Here is a 26181-nt window from a genome sequence, read left to right on the forward strand (position 1 = left end):
GTTGAAATCAAGAGTTGGACACTTGAATGACTGAGCCGCCCAGGCTCCTTATTTATTTTTTTATCAAAGATTTTATTTTGGGGTGCCTGACTGGCTCCATCAGCAGAGCGTGCTTCTCTTCATCTCAGGGTTGTGAGTTCAAGCCCCACACTGGGTATAGAGATTACTAATAAATAGACTTTTTTTAAAAAGATTGAAAAAAAAAGGACTTTAGGGGCGCCTGGGTGGCTCAGTCGGTTAAGCGTCTGACTTCAGCTCAGGTCATCATCTCACAGTCCATGAGTTCGAGCCCCGTGTCGGGCTCTGTGCTGACAGCTCAGAGCCTGGAGCCTCTGCTTTGGAATCTGTGTCTCCCTCTCTCTGCCCCTCCCCTGTTCATGCTCTGTCTCTCAAAAATAAATAAATGTTAAAAAAAACTTTTTAATAAAATTCAATTTTAAAAAATGGCTTTATTTCTAAGTAAGCTCTACACCCAATGTGGGGCTTGAACCCACAACCCCGAGATCAAGAGTTGCACACTCTACCAAGTGAGCCAGCCAAGTGCCCAAGAGTAGGCATTTTAAATAAAACCCTAAAATTACCAGTTAGGGCAAGCTAGCCCTACCAAATATTGAAACATTTTATAAAGCTTCTATAATATGTGGTACTGCTGCATAAAAAAAATAACGGAACAGAACAGGAAACCCAGAGATAGACCAAAGCACATAGGCAAGTTTAGCACAGGCTAAAGATGGCATTTGAAACGAGTGGGGGAAAATAAAAATTTTGAAAAACCAATAGCCATTTGGAAGAACATAAAATTGGATCCATGGTTCACTCCATGTACTGGAGTTCAAAGTGTAAAACAATGAAACCAATCTCAGAGTAGGCGACAAGGGGAATGTCTTTTTGCACTGAATCATTCCATTGTCAACCGGGCTCGGCTGCCTCTCCCCAGAACTCCCTTCCCCAGCTGGCCAAAAGAGGAACTTGCTGGTGACGTGAGAGGTAGAAGTAAACAGTGGCCATTTCACTCTGAAGATCAGTGTGGTGCTGCGGGGACAAGGGACACACAGGTGCCAGTGAGTTCCAGGGCACGCTTGGCCTCTTCTCCATGTCCAGCTCTTCTCCCATGCTGCCTGCAGAGGCCCAGGTCCACCCCCATGGGCTTGGTTGGGAGCACACAGAGGCGCCAGCTTCCCACAGACTTCTCAGCGGCTCTCCTCACAGGGCCCCACTGCAGACTCCCAGACCGACCGGCTGGTGGCTCCTCTGGTCCTCAAACTGTTCATTCCCAACCTTTACTTCTTGAGCTCCTCTCATGCCTGTGGAAAGTTGAGTTCCAATGTTAAATCTCCTCGGGGCTCCTGGGTGGCTCAGTTGGTTAAGTGTCCGACTCTTGGTTTCCACTCAGGTCATGATCCCAGGGTCATGGGATCCAGCCCTGCATCGGGCTCCACACTGAGCACAGAGCCTGCTTGGGTTTCTCTCTCTCCCTCTCCCTCTCTGACCCTCTTCCCCACCTGTGCTTTCTCTCTCTTTCTCTCTCAAAATAAATAAATAGGGGCGCCTGGGTGGCTCAGTCAGTTGAGTGTCCGACTTTGGCTCAGGTCATGACCTCACAGTTTGTGAGTTCGAGCCCCTCGTTGGGCTCTGTGCTGACAGCTCAGAGCCTGGAGCCTGCTTCGGATTCTGTGTCTCCCTCTCTCTCTGCCCCTCCCCCACTTGTGCTCTGTCTCTATCAAAAATAAATTTAAAAATTGTTTAATAAAATAAATAAATATATAAACATTTATAAAAACGATTCTCTCTTTCTCCCTCTTCCCTTCTCCCCAGCTCACACGCATGCGCTCTCTCTCTCTCTCTCTCTCTCTAAAAGATAAACCAATCAATCAATAAATAAAAATTAAAATTACATGTTACCTAGCAGTGAAACATTTGGAAATATTCTCACCTGTGGTAATACTGAAGCCAGAAAATGCACCTAGCAAACCTGGGTGTCTGGCTAAGGAGACTTCTAGGCAGGAAGACAAAAGTGCCAATTGCCTCTTTTAGCCACCTCTGATAAAGAACAGGAAGAGGGAGATGAGCTAAAGCAGGCACAGTTTAGGAATCGTTTTCAAGCAGAGTTTAGAGGAAATGTTTTCAACCCAGTACTCTTCAAAACGATTTCTCACTGCCAGCCTTTACAGATTTTCAAAGTAACAAAACGGCTTCAAGGTTAAGATCAAATCTAGATGTGGCTGTAAAACCCTTTGTTAAAACCTTACAATGATATTTTTAAGTTAATTTATTTTTTTATTTTGACCCGGGGTGGGGGGGGGGGGGAGCAAAGAGAGGGAGAGACAATCCTACGCAGCTGAAGGATTGCCCAACAGATCTGACTCACGTTTCAGAATCATGACAAATAATAGACTGTTTTAAGCTACTTAAGTTTTAGGGTTATGCACCAGTAGAAAACAACCTCCATGATACACTGTTGCTCTGGCTCACTTGGTAGAGTGTGCAACTCTTGATCTTGGGGTTGTGAGTTCAAGCCCCACGTTGACTGTAGAGATTACTCAAAAAGAAAACAAAAAATTAGAGGTGCCTGGGTGTCTCAGTTGGTTGAGTGTCCAGCTCTCGATTTCGGCTCAGGTCATGATCCCAGGGTGGTGGGATTGAGCCCTGGGTCTAGCTCCATGCTGAGTGTGGAGCCTGCTTAAGATTCTTTCTCTCTCTGCCTCTGCCCCTCTCCCACACTCACACTCTGTCTAAAATAAAATAAATAACTCTTAAAAATAAGTAAAAAAATTTTTTAAAGAAAAAGGAAAGGCACAGAACAATGTATACAGTAAGCAATCTTTCATGTTAGAAAGGAGGGAGGGAGATATGAATGTGTGTGTGTGTGTTTATATGTGCACTAACATAGATTCATTAAGAAATGTACAAATAAGGGGCTGTGCACTGTCACAGTGTAGAGCCTGCTTGAGATTCTCCCTCTCTTTCTTTCTCTCCCTCTCTCTCTGCCCCTCCCATGCACTCTCTTTATCTCAAAATAAACGTATAAACTTAAAAAGATATGTTTTTAATGTGCAAATAAAACAACATGGATTCAATGCAATTCCTGGCAAAATCCCAAGAGGGCTTTTTCATAGAGCTTGATAAGCAAATTCTAAAATTGACATGGTAAAACAAAGGCCAAGAATATTCAGGGCACTCCTGAAAAAGTACAAGGTGGGGAATTTACCTACCAGATATCAAGACTTATTATAAAAGCCATAGCAATTATGATAGTGTAGTATTGGCACAGGGATAGCCAAATAGACCAATGGAACTAAACAGATAAGCCCAGAGAGAGACCTGTAAATAGGTGTTAGAGCCCAAAGGGGGTGAGGAAGGCATCCAGAGGGCATATCCCTTTAAATACATATACTGAAATATTTACATGTGAAAAAATATATGATGTCTACGATTTGTTTGAAAATAAGGATGTGGAGGGGCACCTGGGTGGCTCATTCGGTTAAGCCTGTGACTTCGGCTCAAGTCATGACCTCAAGTCATGACCTCATCATCCCTGGGCTCGAGCCCCACATTGGGCTCCGTGCTGATGGCTCAGAGCCTGGAGCCTGCTTCAGATTCTGTGTCTCCCTCTCTCTCTCTGCCCTTCCTCTGCTCATGCTCTCGGTCTCTCTCTCTTTCTCTCTCAAAAATAAACATTAAAAAATTTTAATACAGCCTAAAATATGTATGGATAAAATGGTATAATGTCTAGGATTTGCTGTGAAATAATCCAGTGGTGGAAGTGGAGGGAGGAGGTGGGGGGGGGGGTGGTGGATACAGATGAAAGAAGGGTGCTGGAAACATGCTGCTCTCTGTAGCTGGCTGGTGGGCCCCAGGGAGTTCATTGTTCTCTTGATTCTACTTGTAGGTATGTGTAAAATTTCCCATGGAGGAGGGAAAGAAGGGAGAGGAGGGAGGGAGGGAAATAGGGAGGAGAGAAGATCCTGAGAACCTTCCCTAACTTGCAGAGAACTCCAGTCTCTCAGGGAACAACTCAGCTCTGCATGTGGATGCGGGCTGCCCTCCTGCAGATCATGTCACTAGCCAACATGAACTTCATAGTTCCACACACTATGCCACTCTTGCCCGGTTTTGTTTGTTTGTCTGTCTGTTTGTTTAGAAAGAGAGACTGCAAACAGGGGAGAGGGACAGAGAGGGGCAGAGAGAGAGAGAGAGAGAGAGAGAGAATCCCAAGCAGCCTCACACTCTGCAAGGAGCCTGATGAGGGGCTCCATCCTATGACCTGGGGATCATGACCTGAGCCAAAATCAAGAGTCTGATGCTCAACTGACTGAGCCACCCAGGCGCCCCCTTGCCCTGTCTTTTTGAGGCCAAACCCACTCAGAGGACTGCTGTATCAGGAAGGCACAGCCTGCGCAGGCATGTGCACCTGTCCCTCCTGTCTTCCCCAAGCCTTGTGCTTCTCACTCCCTGGAAACCATGCCTAAGAGGTGGGGCCATTTCCCTTTTTCCACCCCTTCAAAGACCACAGCAGTCTCTCTTGAAATACACCAAACGTTTCCATTCCACCCCTTCTGGCACAGCCTGACAGCCCTTGAGGAGCTCTGATCCCCACCCCCAACTCCTTCCTCTGCCAGGTACGGGGTGGGGGGTATATACACGGGGTGGGCTGCGTGGGAATATTTCCCGGTAATTCCTGTTCCTCCATCCACCAAATACAGGCAAGAAGACTTCTTGCTATAGAAGTGCCTTGATAAATGTTAAGTGCCCATGGGTCCCCATGCTGCAAGTAAAGGGAACCGCGGGTGAGTCACCAGGTACTGAGCGGTCGCGCATCCACCAGCTCTTACTGCCCCCTAGTGGCCATTTGCTTCTCACAGCTGTTCTTGTCACACAGATTGCCCACTGACCCTGCTCTATTCGTAGGTGACAAATTGGCCCCCCGCAAATCTTTTTTTTTTTTTTAATATTTGTTTTTGAGAGAGAGAGAGAGAGAGAGAGAGAGAGAGAATGAGCAGGAGAGGTGCAGAGAGAGGGAGGGACAGAGGATCCAAAGCAGTCTCCACACTGACAGCAGAGAGGCAGGTGTGGGCTCAAACCCGTGAACCACAAGATCATGATCTGAACCCAAGTCAGTCGCTCAACCATCTGAGCCACCCAGGTGCCCCAGCCCCCTGCAAACCTTACATTGGGCCAGTCTTTACTGAAGGGCAGACATTTGGCTCAGCAGTGAGAAAACTTCCTCCCAAAGCAACTTTGTACCTAAGCATCTTCCAAACAATTTCTTTGCTCTTGGAAAACTTGACCCATTGAACTTTTTCAAAATAAGTTGGGGACAAAGAAACCTCATGAGGTGGCTACTGGGGAAAGGGATCAGGAAAAATGCTCCCTGCTTCTGTACTGGTGACGGAAGCTCTAATTCCTGTAAAAACACCCCAGAGGACACTGCTTGGGCCTAGCAGGGCATGACTGGATCTAACTCCCAAGCATCTGTTTTGGAGACCTGGTCACTCTGTGACTCAGCCTCTGGTCACAGCAGGACATTTGGAGGCATAGACAGTGTGGACTGGAGGCAGATTGGACTTGCCCTGTTCTGGGGCAGGCCACACAACCCTCCTGCTTGACCAAAACCTCCATTTCAGGGATATTGAGAGTGAGGTTTGAGACCCCAGGGCGAGGAGGACACAGGCAAAGGATCTGATGAAACCAGTTTGTGGCCAGCCCGCTGCCTTCTATCCTGTGTGGGCCACTTCTCAGAACACCAAAGAGCAGGTCTGTCCCCAACTGTTCCTGATGTCTTACACCTGAGCAGACAGCGCCAGAACTGCATGGATCGTGCCAACTTACTCCTGGAAGTCCTCATCTAGAAGCCTGTTCCTCCGCTGCCTCCTCCCTGCATAAGCACCTGAAGGTTGTGTGTGTGTGTGTGTGTGTGTGTGTGTGTGTGTGTGTGTGTTTAATTGCAATGCATGCAGGTGCCTGACTTAAGCATTTGATTGCCGAGGCAAGCACTCCAAAGACTGCTATCTTGAATAAACCCTTTACCAGCCACACACTAGATACTGAGCCAGGCTGTACTCCCTGAAGTTCTTTTGTTTTAGAGACCTTTGATTTGGCCACTAGTTCTTTCTTCCTGAGCTGTAATCTCCCTTCTTAGGTTCTACATTCACCAATACAGAGTGAACCCAAGAAATTGAGGCTCCTACTCTCGACCCCAATCAAAGCACAGCCCCAGGCTCTCACTCTCCCTGTGACCTTGCTGTGTGGTCCCAGGTATGCCGTGTACTCTCCAGGACTTGTAATAAAACTTGTTTTCTTTTTTCAAAGTGTCCTGGGTTTTGCTGAAGCCGTGTGTCTTGCAATCGTATCAGGAACCCCAAGGGCTAGTCCAGCCATGACCCTCGTTACAGACAGGCAGAGACCAGCACAAAACAATTTTGCCCAAACGTGCCTTCTCTCTGGCTTCTGATATTCACAAATTAGCAGCGCGCCTATAAAGCAGTGTTTTCCTGTGATGGCAGAAAGCTTGCCTTTCTGACTGGTGCAGCCACAGCTATCTTTGAGGGACTGGAGAATTGGGAGGGAGGCTGGTGCAATTCAGATGCTCAGGCTGGGCAGCTGAAGAGTCCGGGATTCAATAACCACATGTCCTTGGGAAACCGGCCACCCCCGCAAAGTCTCTTTGCTCATCTCTACAAGAGGGAGAACACCAGCTCTCACCCCAAGGAGTGTTGGGGTGATATGCGTGGGGGATGGCTGAGATTTGTCTGCACCACTGCTTAGATGTGCAAAGTAAATGGGGTCAAGTGCATCTCCTTCACAAGTCATGGGGCTTGTCAAGACTTGAGCTTGGCATCTCAATCTCCTCTGGTCCAAAATGGTCTCTTCCAAGTCCCCTTCCACGTATAACTTTTGAATCAGGGATGGTTTGAGAATCTCTTGAATGACAATCTCTTTCAGATGAACTTCCTGTCATTTAGATGGATGTGATAAGGCACCCCGTCCTTGTGTGCCTCTCCAAAACGACACCTGGGTACATGTGTGAGTGATAGGGAGAAAGGCCAGGAATCCAGTGCAGATCCATGCTGACCCCTACAGTGGAGGGTCAATCTGGTTTGGTCCGGCCGTGGACATGTGATGGCTAGGGGGTGACTGGTCCCATCGGACCTTTGGGCCACTACTGATGTCTCTGGGCCCAGCCATTTGCCTGTGACCATAAAGACTATGCATCTTGCAGTCCGTCTGTCCCCATCCTAGACCTCTGCTGGGCCACTGGTCCCCTCAGACCCTTCATGTTCTCCCCAGGAGGCGGGTGGGAACTTCTGGATCCCTGCATGCTTCCCCCAGGCCATGGGGAGCCAGGAACCCTGTCTCAGGCTCCTCTACCAGCTGCTTTCTTCTGCCTTTGTGTTAGGGACAGAATGTTAGTGCCCTTCCCCCACCCCCATTCGTATGTTGAAATCCTAACTTCCAATGTGATGAAATTAGGAGGTGGGCTCTTTGGGCAGTAATCGGGTCTGAAGGTGGAGCTCCCACGAATGGGATCTGTGCCCTTATAAAAGAGACCCCAGAGAGCTCCCCTGCCCTGTCTGCCACGTGAGGACACAGCCAGAAGACTGCCGTCTGCAGCCTGGAGGAGGGCCCCCGCCAGAACCCAAACATGCTGACACCCTAATCTTAGACTTCCAGCTTCCGGAGCTGTGAGAAATCAATTTGTTGTTCACAAACCACCCAGTCTGTGGTTTTCTGTCACAGCAGCCCGAACAGACTCAGACACCTGCTACTGCTCCCCTGAATCTCTCTGGATGTATCTGTCAGGCCTCCCCCATTGTGGCTTCACCCTGAAAAGGAAGCAAACGGAATATGTGCCTGTTACTCTCTTGTCCTTCCCTCATTCTGTGGTGGCAGGAGGAAGGGACATCCTGGGCCTCCTTCTGCCATAGTCCCTTCTGCTCAGGGCCTTAGTGGGATCACTCTGTATGCTGAAAGAAACTTTATGATCTGGCCCATTGGTCTCCAAACTGAGGCTGTTCAGGGCACCTGGCTGGCTCAGTCAGTAGAGCATGCGACTCTTGATCTCAGGGTCATGAGTTTGAGCCCCACAATGAGCAGAGACATTACTTTAAAAAAAAATAATAGGAGTGCCTGGGTGGTTCAGTCGGCTAGGCACCCGACTTTGGCTCAGGTCATGATCTCAGGGTTCATGAATTCGAGCCCCGCATTGGGCTCTGTGCGGGCAGAGGGGAGCCCGGCCTTGGATCTTCTGTTTCCCACTCTCTGTCCCTCCCACTCTCATTCTCTCTCTTTCAAAAAAAAAAAAAAAAAAAAAATTAGAAAAGTAGTTTTTTTAACTTAAAAATAATTTTAAAAATAGTAAAATAGTAATAAGAGAAAAAAGAAAAAGATTTAAAAAACAAACAGGGGTGCTTCGTGGCTCAGTTGGAAGAGCATGTGACTCTTAATCTTGGGTAATGAGTTCAAGCCCCACATTGGGTGTAGAGATTACTAAAAAATAAATAAATACACTTTAAAAAACAAACAAAAAAAAACCACTAAGGCTGTTCATCATGTATTTCCAGCCCTCTGCCTCCTAGCATGTGGCAGGATTATACTTCCTGTCCCTGTGGTTGACTTGGCCATGTGACTATTCATGATGGGAGCAAGAGCAAAACATGTTGCTCCCCACCACAACTCAGGGCCCCCACCAACCCCCCACCAACCCACAGCTGGTGTTTAGTGTGAGGGAGAAGCTGCTGCTGTTACAAGGCATGAAGGCTTTGCGACTGTTTGTTATGCAGCATACCTTGAGCATCCTGACTGATCCACTTCTATCGCCCCTAAAAGAAGTTTTTAAAACTCGTGTGTACACCCTTGCACATTTTGAAGATGACATCTACAATAGTCACTAAATATTTAAATTATTGCAAGGGATGGGCCCCTGGGTGGCTCAGTCAGTTAAGCGTCTGACTTCGGCTCATGTTGTGATCTCACAGTTTGTGAGTTCGAGCCCCACATCACACTCTGAGCTCTCAGTGCAGAGCCTGCTTCGGATCCTCTGTCTTCCTCTCTTTCTGCCCCTCTCTTACTTGCATGCCCCCTCAATCTCTCTCTCAAAAATTAGTAACAATAAAATAAAAAAACATTTGAAAAATTCTCATGGGGCACCTGGGTGGCTTAGTCAGTTGGGCATCTGACTTCAGCTCAGGTCATAATCTTGCAGTGCATAAGTTCGAGCCCCGCATCAGACTCTGTGCTGACAGCTCAGGGCCTGGAGCCTGCTTCAGATTCTGTGTCTCCCTCTCTTTCTGCCCCTCTCTTGGCTCATGCTCTGTCTAGCTCTCTCAAAAATAAATAAAACATTAAAAATATTACAAGGGTTGGAATTTCCCACCTGATGTAAATACTAATATTTAACCTAAAAAACTATTATGTAAGTCTTTTTTTTTTTTTAAAAGTAGGCGTCACACCCAGCGTGGAGCCCAATGCAGAGCTTGAACTCATGACCCTGAGATCAAGAACTGAGTGAGATCAAGAGTCAGATGCTCAACTGACTGAGCCACCCAGGTGCCCCTGTTATGTAAGTCTTCTAAATGTATCCAGTGGAATCTAAACATTAAAACACTTTCTTCCCTGCTATCTTCAGGTTTTTAAATCCACCAGCAAGCTCTTCTCCAACATTTGGAAATTTTACACTTTTTCCTTTTTCTCCTTAAATCCATGTTTCCATTCCACATCCTCTGTACATCTTTGCCATAAGGGGATGTATTTTTAGGCTTTAAAGTCTTTTATCGACCACTTTATCATACTGGGCTAGAACCAAAAAAGTATATAAACTGGAATTTTGAAGTTTACTTTATTCCCTACCGACCGTAAGTCCTAAGTGTTAAACGTGTCTCCTGAATTGAATTACCAGTACAAACAGAATGAGTACACAATTGACCAAAAGAACAGAAAAAACAAATTTTGATGAATAATTTTTAAACATAAAAAACATCTTTTATTGAGGCATATACTGCTAAAGACTAATAGATGTGGTGCTAGCAGTCTTTTTTTTTTATAACAGAAATAGATTATGAAACATTTTATAAGATGAAGACTGTAATCAGAATACTTCATGTGATTTGATATGAGAAGTTAGACTCCATTCTTGAATACCACAAAGAATCTGAAAGAAATATGGAAATACTGGGGTGCCTGGCTGGCTCAGTTGGAAGAGCACATGACTCTTGAGCTTGGGGTCATGAGTTCGAACTCCACATCAAGTGTAGAGATAAATAAATAAATAAGCTTTAAAGAAAAAAAAAAGAAATATGGAAATATCACCTGTCAGTTGCAGCCAATGTGTCCTGAAAAGGTTGATATTCCCAGAGACTGTGCTCCCTGCTCAGCATCCCTAACCTCCACTATGCTTGCTGTTCAGAGGCACCTGCTGTCCCCACCTAACTAAGGATGATTCTTTTTTTTTTAAGTTTTTATTTATTTATTTTGAGAGAGGGACAGAGAGAGTGATCAGGGGAGAGGCAGAGAGAGAGAGGGAGAGAGAGAATTCCAAGCAGGCTCCACACTGCCAGTGCAAAGCCCCAGTGCGGGGCTCAAACTCACAAACTCTGAGATCACAACCTGAGCCAAAGTCGGCTGCTTAACCGGCTGAGCCACCCAGGTGCCCTGAGACTAATGCATTTCTAGACAAAAGGAGAGGTGAAGACAGTAGATCTTAAAAGTTTTCATCACAAGAAAAATATGTTTGCAACTATGTATGCTAGTGGCTGTTAATTAGATTTATTGTGATGATCATTTCATAATATATACAAATACCAAATCATGATGTTGTACACCTGAAACTAATATAATGTTATATGTCAATTATACCTCAGTTAAAAAAAAATTATACCTCACTTGAAAAAAAAAAAGGAGGGGCACCTGGGTGGCTCAGTCAGTTGAGCTTCCGACCCTTAATTTCAGCTCAGGTTATGATCTCACAGTTGGTGGGATCAAGCCCCGCATCAGGCCCCACACTGGCAGCGCAGAGCCTGCTTGGGATTCTCTCTCTCTCCTTCTCTCTCTGCCCCTCCCCTGCTCACTTTCTTGCTCTCAAAATAAGTAAACTTTAAAAAATAAAATAAAAACTTAATCAGTTGTTTTTTTACAAGATTCTTTTTCAGATTCTGTGTATCAGTCAATAAATTAGTAAAACCTGTTTTCTGGTTTTTCCAGCCCCTGCACCTGGAAAGACTGTGCACCCCAGAAGTTTGTGTACCCTTAGTTTGAAGACATCTGAGCTTATCTGCCAGGCCTGGGAACTAAAAAAGTTCACAAAATCCTTCTTGTTTCCAAACCTGCTGGCTCTCAGATCTGAACTGGAGTAAAAGCTTTACATTCCCACAGCAAGACCAAGGCAAACGATGGCTTTGGCAGGGAGGTCACAGCCAAGGGACGACAGGAGGGGAAAAAAAAAATCACAGTGACACAATTCAAAACTCTCCACATTATACTTGCCAAGTGCTTAGCACAGTGACTGGCAAGTAGTAAGCAGTAAATAAAGGAGAGAGCCACGCAGATGCATTTCACATGCACGCCCCTCAGTCTGGCACAGTTCTGAGCTTCAAATGTCATTCATTGCGGGTGTTGAGTAGGTTGGTGCACAGTTGCTGCTGAACTAACAAGGTAAGGCTCTGAACTAGAGCCTTCGGCCACCTGGCGGTGAACTGTGCACCTACCCCACGCCAGCCCCTGAGCCGCAGCTGTCCACCTGCTTAAGGGCATCGCTGTGGGCTTCAGGCACAAGGAAATGGAGATGGGGAGTCCGTGGGAGGTGGCTGGAGGCTGTCAGTCATCCCAGGGGGGTCGCTCAGTCCCCCTTCCCTGCCTGCGAGCTGAGATCTGGTGAAGAAAAGGCAGAGAATGGCTCAGAGCCCAGGAAGCTCCACCTCCTCCCTACCCTGGCGGGAAATCCTGGAGTGCCTGACCCTCTTTGCTACCGGCAACCAGTGGGGTAACGAACACAAATTCTGGAGTCTGGCAGACCCGGACACTAACACGGCCTTGCCTGGCCCACCGCTGACCACTCGCCTTGGAGGTCTGCCCGCGCACCTGCTGCTTAGAGGCGCTATGTCTGACCATCATAGCCATTAACCGATGAACAGTGACGGTCAAGGAAGAGCTGCCGCCCTGTTCATCCTGGCCGCTCCAGACTGTCGTCCCCCCCTTTTCCCACGCTCTGTCCCCTTGATTTTATAACCCAACCCACGTTGGGAAAGCCTCTTTCCATTCCCATATCCGAATTCATCCTCACCTTTTCATTATCTCCACGGTTAAGACCTCCGTTTGTGTTGTATTAACTTTGTTCCGTCCGACTTCGTAAACTCCGCCCTTTCCACTGGTCCATAACTGAATCATGGGAAAGACAGACTCTATGAATGCAGTCGATCTCCTCCAGTGACACCTAGGCGAAGGAAGAGGGCCCCACCAAGTTTTGGTGTTGGAAAAATTGTAATTAACATCCAAGGGCTGCTGAAGGAAGGCGCGTTCGTGGCCAACAGTGTCCTGCAGGGGGCGCTGTCCACTCAGTGACTCATCACCGCTCAGAGATGGGGGTGGAGTCTGGTTTCACAACCCGTCTGGATCCCAAGTGCTGACAGGTCAGTTGCTAAGTGTCTACTTACTAAAATGTTTGCTTTGCTAGAAGCAGTCCCAAAGAGCTCAAGGAAATAACACCCTTCTTTAAAACTGCAAGAAAGTACATGTATCCTGCAGCACACACACAATTATTTCAGAAATACGCCATCAAACCACTCCTACAACAAGCCTTAGCAAAGGTCAGGGTTTGAGAGCTGTTCTTTTTATCCTTGGAGAATGCTCCGTTAATGGGTACCGGAATCAAGGATTCTTCAGTGTGTGCGGGAATGTTACTGATTTGATATATAATTAGGTTTGTTTTTTTTCTATTCGTATTCCAGTTCAGGTTTGCTTTTTTCTCTTTTCTGGTTTAACTTTACTTTTTTTGGATATGTAAAACATTTCCACGATCCAATGTCAAAACTATGAAAAAGAGGGGAACTCAGAGAATTGTGTTCCTCCAATTCTACACCCCAGTTCCAATGCGCGGGTGTTTTCCCCACCCCCCAAGTGTTTCTCCGGCACCAGCTGGGTGTCGGACAATTCAACTCAATTCTGATGCTGTCTACCTGGAGAGACCATCAGACGCCACAGGTTAAGGTCTCAGCCCTACAAGACTGCCACCCCTCTGTCCCACCCCACCTCACCCCTTCAGATGCCAATCGCAAATCCAGGTTACTGTGCTTCCGACTGACTGGCTATGGATGGTTAAGTTCCAGTGACCTCCTCCCACGGGTTTTATTAATTTGCTAGAGCGGCTCCCAGAACCTAGAGAAACACTTTACTTACTAGATTACCGGTTTATTATAAAGGCTGTAACTCAGAAACAGCCAGATGGAAGATATGCATCTGGCAGGGTACAGGGACGACGCGTGGGGCTTCCGGGCCCTCTCCAGGAGTGCCACTCTCCCCAAGTCTCCACGTGCTCACCAACCCGGAAGCTCTCGGAACCCCGTGCTTTTGGGTGTTTATGGAGCTTTACTGCACAGGCACGTATGATTAAATCGCCCACCACTGGTGAGATCAGTTCAACCTCCAGCCCCTCTCCCCTCCCCTCAATGCAGGGGGTGAGCCTGAAATTTCCAACCCTCTAATCACGTGGTTTGTTCTCCAGGCAACCAGTCCCCATGGGGGGGGGGGGGGGGTCCCAAAGTCACCTCATTAACATAACAAAAGACACTTTTTGCCGCTCTCACCACTTCGGAAATTCCAAGGGTTTTAGGAGCTCGGTGCCAGAAACTGGGATGAAGACCAAGTACTTATTTGTTGTTATAAATCATAGTATCACAGGGACACCTGAGTGGCCTAATAGGTTGTGCGGCCAATCTTGATTTCCATTCAGGTCATGATCTCACAGCTGGCGAGATAAGAGCCCCCAGTTGGGATTCTCTCTCCTTCTCTCTCTGCCCCTCCCCTGCTTGTTCTCCCTCCCTCTCTCTCTCAAAGTGAATAAATTTAAAAAAATAAATAAATCACAATATCACAGTTCCCTTTCCCATCCTGGAAGTTCATTTACAGCAGCCTCCTCCAGGAAGCCCTCCACACCCACTGTTTTTATTTTTATCTTATTTCATTATTTCATTTTATTTATTATTCTCAAATTAGTTAACATACACTGTGTTCTTGGTTTCAGGAGAACACAGTGATTCATCTCTTATGTATGACACCCAGTGCTCATCCTCCTTAATGCACCCATTTAACCCCCTCAATCCAAATTCTGTCCTCTGTATTTGAGTCGCTTATGGTTTGCCTCCCTCTGTTTTTAGCTTATTTTTCCTTCCTTGCCCCCGTGTCTTCTGTTCAGTGTCTCAAATTCCACGTATGAGTGAAATCATAGCATATCTTTCTCTGACTTATTTCACTTAGCATAATACCCTCCAGTTCCATCCACTTTGTTGCAAATAGCAAGATTTCATTCTTTTTCATCGCTGAGTAATATTCCTTCATATATATATATACATATATATATATATATACCACCTCTTTATCCATTTGTCAGTTGACAGACATTTGGGCCATCTGCAAGAGGGAAAGTCTTGTTGGATGACATCTAGGAGCCCTGCCAGCTCCGGGCCACCTCATGCCCTGACACAAACCTGGACTGCTGAGCCCTCAATCCAAGAGAGACAAGGTGGAGGCCAGAACAGTGGGTGTGGAGTGCTTCCTGGAGGAAGCTGCTGTAAATGAACTTCCAGGATGGGAAAGGGAACTGTGATATTGTGATTTATTTTAATAAAATAAAATAATAAAATAAAATAAAATAAAATAAAATAAAATAAAATAAAATAAAATAAAATAAAATAAAATGACTTTCCCTCTTGCTGATGGAAATCAGTAAGTCAGGCTTCTGGCCACGTGGGCAGGAACCTTGTGCACACTCCCTCCAGGAAAGGTAAAGACTCTCGGGCAGTGCGTGGGGTGGGGGGGAGGCGCTCACCTTTATCCAGCTGCTTCCAACCAGCGTGTTTCCATCTAAATCCTCTTACAACACTGTCTGAGGGCTACTCTTCCAAGAAAGACACAGAGAGGCATGGAAAGGTCAAAAGACCCAACTGCTCTGACCTCTACAGTCCTTGCCTTTCAAGCAGCATCACACAAAAAGGTAACATTCTGCCCCTCCTGCTACTCAGTTTCATCCTCGGTTCCCAGCTTGTACCTGCAGCAGCTGCTGCCACCGCCTTGCAGGCTTCCAAGCCAGCAGTGCACAAGCCATTTTTAGCTCTTCCTGCTCCTTCACCCTGGCATCCAGTCTGTGGGCACAGAATCCAGCCCTCTAGGGCTGGAGGAAACCACAAAGGGCATGCGGTTCGGCCTGCCCACGCAGCACTTGGATTCCCTCTGAACAGTGGTAGAAGCCATTGCCCAGGTTCAGCCTAAACACTACCCCCCACCTTCGTGCCAGGGAGGTGGCCACTTCCTGACATTATCTGTTACATCTTGAAACAGTTATGATGTTCAGAAGAGACAGCCTTGGGCGGAGCTGAAATCCGCCTCCCTGTTGCCTCTCCTTTTTACCTCCCTCACACACACTTGACTGGTCCTGGATTTTTTTTCCTGGGGTATCACAGAATCGACCTTCCCCCACCCCATCTTTGCCCTTTAAACCTGAAGGTTAGGGGGCGCCTGGGTGGCTCAGGTCATGATCTCACTCTTCATGAGTTCGAGCCCCACGTTGGGCTCTCTTCTGTCAGCAAGGAGCCTGCTTTGGAACCTCTGCCCCCTCTCTTTCTGCTCCTCCCCCACATACTCTCTCTCTCTCTCTCTCTCTCTCTCAATCTCTCTGAAAAATAAATAAACTTAGGGGGCACCTGGATGGCTCAGTCAGTTAAACGTCCAGTCATGATCTCACAGTTTGAGTTCGAGCCCTGCATCAGGCTCTGTGCTGACAGCCTGGAGCCTGGAGCCTGCTTCGGATTCTGTGTCTCCCTCTCTCTCTGCCCCTCCCTGCCTCACACTCTTTCTCTCAAAAATACAAACATTAAAAATACATATAGGGGCGCCTAGGTGGCTCAGTCAGTTTAACCAACTTCTGCTTAGGTCATGATCTCAAGGTTCATAGGTTCGAGCCCTGCATGGGGCTCTGTGCTGACAGCTCAAAGCCCGGAAACTCCTCGCTCTCTGCTCCTCCCCTCTTCGCACTCTGTCTCTATCAAAAATGAATAAACGGTAAAAAAAAAAAAATACACAAATAAACAAACTTTAAAAAATAATACAAATTTAAAATAAACATGAAGGTTAGGATCACACCCCCGCCCAGGGTAAATATTCCCCAGTGCTCCATTGGACATGATTTCAAATCACTAGCCTGTCTGGCCCCTACTCCAAACATGCTCCCGTTTAGGCAAATCAAGCATTGTAAACTCTGCCTGTGAGGGCCAAGCAAGTGACCTCAGTGGGGGGGGGGGGGGGGGGGGGAGCTGTAGCAAAGAGAGTATGTGTCCCTTCTACTTTGCCTTCCATGGGCATAGATGACCTCCGTCAGGGAAAGACTGTAAGACTGTAAGGCCTGGTAGTCCTCGGCCAATGAAGAAGCAGGGGAGGGGCTTCATGCTAGGAGATAAACTGTCTGCTGTAACTGCCCAGAGTGTGCCTGTCCATCAGACACCTGCTCTTGCTAGAACGCTAATTAAAGCCTCACTTCACTGTGCTCCGGGTCTCTGTGTCCCTCCTTTGACTGGGTCAGTGGGCTTATTTCTCACAACCCCCTTCACCCAAGCCCCTGCCCTAGGACCTGCTGTGGCCAGACTTCATTCAGCTAAGTGTGGCTCCTTCTAGAGAGCAGGCGGGCCAGAGACTTAGCTAGCATGCCCCCTGGGCCTCTCTGATCTTGTGACAGAACTGTCCTTTCTGCCCTTTCCTCCATACCTTTGCTTAACCTGTCCTTCCTCTCAGAGAGCCTTCCTCCTCACCCACCCACGTCTCGCCCCAGCGTGGCCTAACTCCTCCTGAGGCTTTCCCTGGTAGTGTCAGCCCAAGTGACAAAAGCCCTTATATTTTGCCAATACCACATCTGTAGTAAGGAAGTAATGACGGACCAAACCCAGAGAGCATTCAAGAAGTAAATGAGGCGAGGAGCGTCTGGGTGGCTCAGTCAGTTGGGTGTCTGACTCTTGATTTTGGCTCCGGTCATGATCTCACAGTTTGTGAGTTCGGGTCTCACGTCAGGCTCTCAGCTGACAGTGTGGAGCCTGTTCAGGATTCTCTCTCTCTCTCTGCCCCTCCCCTGCTTGCTCTAAGAAAAAAAAAAATTTTTTTTTTTAAAGGAAGGAAGAAAAGAAGAGAAAAGAAAAGAAAAGAAAAGAAAAGAAAAGAAAAGAAAAGAAAAGAAAAGAAAGGAAAAGAAAATGAGGTGACTCATGTCAAGCACTTGGAGCAGTACCAGATACACAGGAAATGCTCAATGAACAGGAGCTCTTACTATTAATCCCCCGCTTAGCACTGACTCCACGTGCCATCTTAACACTCTTTCACATCGGCTCCTCTTACCTTTCCAGCTAAATGATGAAAGAACCCGGGATCTGGAGGCCGGCAGACCTGGGTCTGAATCCACGTCCGCCATGTCTTACCTGGTGAAGTCACACAACCTCTGCTTCTGTAAAATGGAGCTAATGGCTCCCATCCGTCAGGGTTGTGATAAGGATCAAATGAGGCAATGTCTGCAAAGGTTCTAAGTAAACTGGGAAGAACTTCAGTGAGAAGCCTGAGTTTCCGGGGGAGGAAATTCCAGACCAGCCTCCAGATTGCTGGAGTCAAAGGCAAGCCAGGCGGTTCTGTCTTCGAGCAGACCCAGAATGTTCAACAGATAGTTTTCGAGAGTAGCTACTCTGGGCCAGACCCCGTGCAGAGTTCCTGTAAAGATGGGGCCAATCCTCAAAGTAAACGCTGTAAAGTCACCTCTAAATCTCCAGCCACTGGGCCATCACCCAGTCCCCAACTTGCCCTCTCTCTAGACCCTCACCTGGGACCCGGTATTTCCACACCTCCTCACGTCCCTTCCTGGACTCTGCCCATCCCTTTCTGTACCACATTCATTCGCTCACTCACTCATTTGTGCATTACACAATTATTTATTCAGTAGTCACCAGCTGTTCTGAAAACAAGTTGACCAGAATCCCTGCCCCTCATGGGTCTTATATTCTAGTAACTCATTACAGAACTTTTTTGCCTTGGGGCAACTGTGTGGCTCAGTAGGTTGAGTGTCCAACTCTTGATTTCGGCTCAGGTCACAGTCTCACGGTTCGTGAGCTCGAGCCCTGCATCGGACACTACACTGACAGTGTGGAGCCTGCTTGGGATTCTCTCTCTCTCCCTCTCTCTCTGCCCCTCCCCTTCTTACTCTCTCTCTCTCAAAATAAATAAAATAAAATAAATTAATTTTAAAAATCGGGGCACCTGGATGGTTCAGTTGAGCATCCAACTTTGGCTCAGGTCATGATCTTTCTTTGCTCTAAAAATTCCACTATTTTCCCACTACTTATGCTAGTCTACCACTTTGAACCTGGCCTTGGGGACAGTTAGGGATCTGGCTCCACTCCCTTTCCCTCCCCACTCACTTCCTTTCCCAGGAAGGAAGGCACCCACAGGCTCAAGGTGGGCCACACCCCCTCAGACTGGGTGCCTTAGCTCCCTCAGTCCTGGAAACGCCTCTGCCAAGGGATAGGCAGCCAAATGTTTTCCCAGTAGGGGAACCTGTTCTCAGCCCCGCCCACGGCCTAGCTCAGGGGCCTCTCCTCCCCGGGAGCTCTGCCCTCATTCACCTGGGAGCTCCCCAGGGTAATTTTCCTTGTCATTTCCCCAGCATCTGCAGAGTGGACACGCCTCCCTGGGAATCCATCTGCGTGTGTGCACCAAGGACATAGCTGGTAACATATAGTTTTGTGGGTGGCCAAAGAAGTGAGCAGGGAACACTGTCCAGTGGAGAGATTGCAGAGAGGGTCTCATGGGCGATGTTCATATGATCCTGGATGAATGAGCAGGGTGTGACCACAGGGAGGAGAATCACCCACTAGCTAGGGGTGGGCCAGCGGGGGCAGGGACAGTGTGGTGTAGGGGTGCAAAAGTTTGCTTCTTCCCTTCTACGTTCTTTGCCTGGTCTAATAATTAAATTGATGTAAGACCGATTCACAAGAGAAAAGCATACAAAAGGCATAAAAAAGTCTTTTTTGTTTAAGTTTAATAACTCCTGTGCACAAGGGGGAGACCCGGGAAAATTGAGTAACACTGCCGACCCCACCATGGCCCAAGCTCATCATCTTAAATACCATCTTCAGCCAGAGGCAAAGGATGTTGGTGGTGGGAGTCAGTTATGGGAAGTTAACGGAAAAGCACAGGAAGCAAGAGTAAAGTTGTTATGCAGATTTAAATCCGGGCCTTAGCCACTGACTGAAGATTCTAAAGATTTAGATATCTTCCTCTTTTTGGTACTTAAGGGGAGACACCCTAACAAATGAAGATTTCCTTTATAAATGTAAATGTCAAATGGCTAACTACTTAGTTTTGCCAGTGTCTGCTGTTTTTTAAAAATAATCAGCTTTTAAAAAATGGCCAGCATAAAATAATATGCCAAAAAGGCACATTTGGGATGATATATATATATTTTTTTTTTTAATTTTTTTAATGTTTATTTTTGAGTGAGAGAGACAGAGTGCGAGCAGGAGAGAGGCAGAGAGAGAGACAGACAGAGTCTGAAGCGGGCTCCGGGCTCTGAGCTGTCAGCACAGAACCCCACACAGGGCTTGAACTCGGGAACGGTGAGATCATGATTTAGGCCAAAGTCAGACGCTTAACCAATTGAGCCAAGCAAGTGCGCCAGGGGTGATATATTTTGCACCCCTTTAGTGTCCAGATGCATGGGACATGCAAAGGAGCCATCCAGTGTGCCAGTGGGCTCGGAAAGGAAGGTGAGGAAAGGAACAGAATAGAGAAAGAAGGTGGAAGAGAGGTCATTTTGATGTGGAAATGTTGGGGTTCGGAGCCAACAGCCAAGAAAGAATTCTTGAGACATCTTCGGTGTACAAAGGTGGTTTTCCTAAAGCACAGGGACAGGACCCGTGGGCAGAAAGAGCTGCATGGGGGTTGTGACAGGTAACTGATTATATAGTTTCAAGTTGGGAGAGGGTCAGGCATAGGGTACGTCTGTAAAGAATTTTGGAAACAAGGTTTCCAGGACCTTGAGGGGCTAGCTGCTGTTACGAAAAGGTCATTGGTTACTGTTAGGAAAAGGTCAGTAAAACCTCAGTCATGAGACCCTTCAGATGTCTATCTGGGTCATATGCTTGGGGGATGATTTTTAACACATATCTTGGTGGGTAGAGAGAAAGGAAGTTTCCAAAGGAATTTTTATATGTTAAGGTAGACTTACAGGACCCTGGAGGTCAGGATGATGTTAAGTTCAGATTGCCTTTTGCCCTTAGCAAAGTGTCACTATTAAGGTGGCTGAGTTCTTAGAGGAAGGTCACTCTACTGTTTCAAGGATGTGGCACTGGGTTGTCAGGCAATAAGGAAACTTATTTATTTATTTTTTTTAGGTTTATTTGAGACAGAGAAAAAAAGAGAGGGAGCAAGCACAGGCAGGGGAGAGGCAGAGAGAGGGGAGAGAGAGAATCCCAAGCAGGCTTCACACTGTCAATACAGAGCCTGACTCAGGGCTCGATCTCCTGAACTATGAGATTAAGAGTGGGACACTCATCTGACTGAGCCACCCAGGAGCCCTTAATTTTTTTCTTTTGCCTTTGTTCCCCACATCAACCTGACTGGGAAAGGTCTTGAGTGTCAAGCTGGGAACTGTGACCTCAGCAGGTCAGTGGTCAAAAGCTCAAAGAGGACAAGGCCAGGTTATGGAGATGAGTGAGATTTAGGGGATCCAGGAGAAGTGGAGACTGACGTCTTCAAAAAAGTGATGTGGGAAACAAAAGCAAATGAAAAATTAAATTTCCTTGCTGTCTATAGCCCACTGACAAGTCCTTGGGACAGGCAAAGTGACATTTCTCTAGGAGCTCAGCTGCCTCAATGGTGACACTTTGCTAAGGGCAAAAGGCAATCTGAACTTAATATCATCCTGACCTTCAGGGTCTTGTAAGTCTCCTTTAATGTATAGAAATTCCTTTGGAAACTTCCTTTCTCTCTACCCACCAAGATATGTGTTAAAAATCATCCCCCAAGCATATGACCCAGATAGACATCTGAAGGGTCTCATGACTGAGGTTTTACTGACCTTTTCCTAACAGTAACCAATGACCTTTTCGTAACAGCAGCTAGCCCCTCAAGGTCCTGGAAACCTTGTTTCCAAAATTCCTTACAGACATACCCTATGCCTGACCCTCTCCCAACTTGAAACTATATAATCAGTTACCTGTCACAACTCCCATGCAGCTCTTTCTGCCCACGGGTCCTGTCCCTGTGCTTTAGTAAAACCACCTTTATGTGGGGCGCCTGGGTGGCTCAGTCGGTTAAGCGTCCGGCTTCGGCTCAGTCATGATCTCGCAGTCTGTGAGTTCGAGCCCCGTGTTGGGCTCTGTGCTGATAGCTCAGAGCCTAGAGCCTGCTTCAGATTCTGTGTCCCCCTCTCTCTCTGCCCCTCCCCCACTCATGCTCTGTCTCTCTCTGTCTCAGAAATAAATAAACATTAAAAAATAATAATTAAAAAAAAAAAAACAAAACAAACCCCACCTTTATGCACCGAAGACGTCTCAAGAATTCTTTCTTGGGGAGCAGGTGGGTGGTTCAGTTCGTGGGCTCCTGACTCTTGATTTTTGGCTCAGGTCACGATCTCACAGTTCGTGGGTTCAAGCCCCGCATAGGGCTCCGTGCTGACAGCACGGAGCCTACTTTGGATTCTCTGTCTCCCTCACTCTGTCTCTCTCCTGCTTTCTCTCTCTCTCTCTCTCATAATGGATAAGATAAACATTAAAAAAAATACATATTTTAAAAAAAGAAGAATTCTTCCTTGTCCATGGGCTCCAAACCCCGACATTTTCCACATCAAAAAGGACAGGCACTCTCAGCTCCTAGCAATGGAGCCAAGGTGGATACAAGGCTGCCATAGCTTCACATTGCTTTGAGAAGCCAGAAACCCAGTCTTTATAGTGAAATTTCCAGATTGCAAACACTACCACCCCCAAACAAAACGTGTTCACGGGCTTCAGTTTGCAGCCTCCGGGCAGGGTTTTAGGTGGCAAGATCAGAGCTAGGCACTGGCCCAGTGATGCTGGTGACTGGTGGGGAAAATGGCCTGGAGGGGTCCACAGTGGAGGCAGGGACGCAGTTGTTGACCTTGGTCTGAGTCAGGGGTGGGATAAAAAGGAAAGGAGAGCTCGGAGAGGGGTAAGGTTGCTGGACAAAATAGAGAAACCCCCCAGTTAAATCTGAATTTCAGATTGGGTGCCTGGGTGGTTCTGTCAGTTAAGCATCCGACTTTGGCTCAGGTCATGATCTCATGGTTGGTGGGTTTGGGTTCGTGAGTTCAAGCCCCTCATTGGGCTCGGTGCTGAAAGCTCATAGCCTGGAGCCTGCTTTGGATTCTGTGTCTCCCTCTCTCTCTGCCCCTCCTCCGCTTGCACGCTCTCTCTCTCTCTCACCCTCAAAAATACATATTTTAAAAAATCTGAATTTCAGATAAATAAAAAATTTGTTTTATTATTTATATTTTGAGAGACAGAGCACAAGAGGGGAAGGGGCAAAGAGAGAAGGAGTCACAGAATCTGAAGCAGGCTCCAGGCTCTGAGCTGTCAGCACAGAGCCTGACATAGTGCTCAAACTCACAAACTGTGAGATCATGACCTGAGCCGAAAGCAAACGGTTAACTGACTGAGCCACCCAGGCGCCCCTAAAAATTAAAAGCAAATAAATAAATAATTTTTAAAGTAAATGTTTGTTCAGTTTTTTAGTTTTTAAAAAATGTTTATTTATTTTTGAGAGAGAGGGAGAGACAGAGCACAAGCAGGAGAGGGGCAGAGGCAGATAGGGAGACACAGAATCCAAAGCAGGCTTCAGGCTCTGAGCTGTCAGCACAGAGGCCGACACAGGGCTCAAACTCACAAACTGTGAGATCATGACCTGAGCTGAAAGTGAACAGTTAACTGACTGAGCCACCCAGGCTCCCCTATTCATTTTTTAAAAATAATTAATTTATTTTGAGAGAGAGAAAGAGTGAGCAGGGGAGGGGCAGAGAGAGAGGAGAGAGAGAGAATCTGAAACAGGTTACAAACTGCCAGCAAAGAGCCTGATGCGGGGCTCGAACCCACAAATCATAAGATCATGACCTGAGCTGAAGTCAGATGCTTAACCAACTGAGCCACTCAGGCACCCCATGAAAATCTTTTTAGTTTCAAAAAATGATACAAAAAAATAACTCCTTGTTCATCTGAGGTTCCAATTCAGAAGGTATTCTGTAATTTTATTTGCAAAATAAACCTGGCCACCCGGGACCGGGGTCCTATGGCAAAGAACCTGACACGTGGGCAGCAGTGCTGTAAGGTGTCCAGCAAAGGTCAGGGCAGCAGCGCCTCCCTTGGGTACCTGGTGAGGGCTGCTGGGCCCTTTTAACCCAGGCCACCGTCCAGGATGAAAGAGCCAGTTGAATCCCAGATGTCAGCAACCCCCACTCCCCAGCCCCCACCTCCTTGCCCCAGGCCATTGTTGCAGGGTGACCCTCAGGCTGGGCTCTGGAGTGGCAAGGAGACTGAGTCCATGGAGAGGAGGAGGAATAGGGGAACCTTCCTTTCCCCAGGGCCTCTTCCTGCAGCACAGCCTGGCACTGTCTGCCTTCCCTCCCCCTGCTTAGGAAGATGGTTCCCCCATCACTCTGATCACCTTTGCTGGACGGGGCTGGTGGGCAGGCTGAATGTTGTGCAGGGCTGGTGGGCAGGCTGGGTGTTGTGCGAGTGGGGTCTGCACCAGGTTTCCTCCTCCCCTTTCTGCCCACCTGGCTGGGTCCTCATCCTCCTTGACCTGCCTTCACGAGGGGCAGTCCCTTCAGCCTTAACCTTGAGCTTGGTTCTCTCTCCTGACGATCTCATTCGGGGCTTCAGTGACCATCTGTAGGCTGAGGACTAAAGCAGGACATTTTTTTTTTTATCCTGCCTACTTAAACCCCAAGGGTATTCTGACCTGCTGTACTGGGGGTCCCCTCAGCCTGCTCACCTCCTCTCCTCTCTCTGACCCTTCCTCCCTCCCTCTCTCTCTCTGCCCTTCCCCTTGGTCCCTCCTTCTCCCCTCTCCTTCCCTCTCTCCCCTCTCCTTCTCCCTCTCTCCTAGTGTTCCTCAACTATTCTTCTCTTGTAATGTTTATTTATTTATTTTGAGAGAAAGAGAGAGAGAGGGAGAGAGAGAATCCCAAGACACAGGGCTCCATCCCATGAACCTGTGAGATCATGACCTGAGCCAAAATAGAGTCAGATGCTTAACCGCTAAACTGACTGAACCACGCAGATGCCCCTTCCTCAACTATTCTTTCCTATCTCTCTCTCCATTTCTGTCTTATTCCCAAAACTGCTCCAAAATTTCTTCTGGATTCCTTAAGAAATGTAGACAAACTATGACGGCTCCACCCAACAATGGAAAATAAAACTGATAGGTAAACCTGCAGGGTAAAATTTATGATTGCCTTAAAACTCTTGGAAAAGTCAGCTCTGCTTGACATAATGGAGAGCTGCAAAACTCAATCCAGGAGACTGGAACTCGTAGAAATACAAGTTGCAAAAGTATGTATAAACTGACTGATGAAGAAAATTTTGTTTAAAAACTAGACTGAATAAAATTAAATTAAGAACTGATAGCCATGGGGCTCCTGGGTGGCTCAGTAAGTTAAGCGTCGGGCTCTCAGTTTTGGTTCAGGTCATGATCTCATGGTTTTGTAGGTTTGAACCCCGCATCGGGCTCTGTGCTGACAGCGCAAAGCCTGCTTGGGGTTCTCTGTCTCCCTCTCTTTCTGCCCCGCCCCTGCTCGCATTCTCTCTGTTTCTCTTAAAATGAATAAACTTCAAAACAAACAAAGAAACAAAAACACACCTGGTTAGAATGGCTGTGATCAAAAAGACAAAAAATAACAAGAACTGATGAGGATGTGGAGAAGAGGGAACATCTGTGCACTGTTTGTGGGAATATAAATTGAGGCAGCCACTACGGAAGACAGTACGGAAATTCCTCGATGAATTAAAAATAGAACTACCATACCATCCAGCCATTCTACTTCTGGGTATTTCTCTGAAGAAAATGAAAACACTAACTTAGAAAGAAATATGGACCCCTAGGTTCATGGCGGCATTATTTATCATAACCAAAGGAAGGAAGAAGCCTAAGTGTCCATCAATGGATGAATGGGTAAAGAAAATGTGAAATACATGTACCATAAAATAGCCAGAAAAAAGAAGGGATTCTTGCCATCTGTGGCAACATAGGTGGATCCTGACAACAATACACTAAGTAAAACAAGTCAGAGAGAGAAAGACAAATACCATACAATCTCACTTATATATGGTATCTAAAAAAAAACATAACAGGAGCACCTGGGTGGCTCAATCAGTTAAAGCGTCCAACTTCAGCTCAGGTCATGATCTCGCGGTTCGTGAGTTTGAGCCCTGCATCGAGCTCTGTGCTGACAGCTCAGAGCCTGGAGCCTGCTTTGGATTCTGTGTCTCCCTCTCTGCCCCTCCCCTGCTCTCTCTCTCTCTGTTGTCCCCGGCTCACACTCTCTCTCTCAAAAATAAATAAAATATTTTATAAAAATTAAGAAAAAAGAATAAACATTAAAAAAAATTTAATAAAAAAAATAAAAAACAAAAGCAAACATGAAACCAAGCTCAAAAATAGAAAGAACAGACTGGTGGTTGCCAGAAGCAGGGATGGGAGGGTGGCTGAAAGGGTGAAGGGGGTCAAATGGTACAAACTTCTAGTTATAAAATGAGTAAGTCATGGGGATATACAGTATTGAGTATAGCATGGGGACTATAGTTGTGAATATTGTACTGCATACTTGAAAGTTGCTAAAAGAGTACATCCTAAAATTTCTCATCACAAGAAAAAAAATCTTAACTATGTATGGTGACAGATATTAACTAGATTTATCATAGTGATCATTTTGCAATA

At 46.8% G+C, this 26181-nt stretch overlaps 1 long non-coding RNA gene across 1 annotated transcript in view; it reads right to left on the reverse strand.

The window, feature by feature from the left end:
• Positions 1-9956: 9956 nt before the first annotated feature.
• The window catches only part of LOC109278940 (uncharacterized), a 29105-nt gene continuing 12880 nt past the window's right edge, over positions 9957-26181 (reverse strand). Inside the window, exons 2-3 of the long non-coding RNA XR_002085932.2 lie at positions 12275-12424; positions 9957-11862 (exon numbers count right to left, since the gene is read on the reverse strand). This is a non-coding gene — a long non-coding RNA (uncharacterized LOC109278940). The remainder of the gene's footprint in view (positions 11863-12274; positions 12425-26181) is intronic.

Source organism: Panthera pardus, unplaced genomic scaffold (assembly GCF_024362965.1).
Source record: "Panthera pardus isolate Hobbes unplaced genomic scaffold, ASM2436296v1 HiC_scaffold_2, whole genome shotgun sequence".
NCBI classification, from domain to species: domain Eukaryota; kingdom Metazoa; phylum Chordata; class Mammalia; order Carnivora; family Felidae; genus Panthera; species Panthera pardus.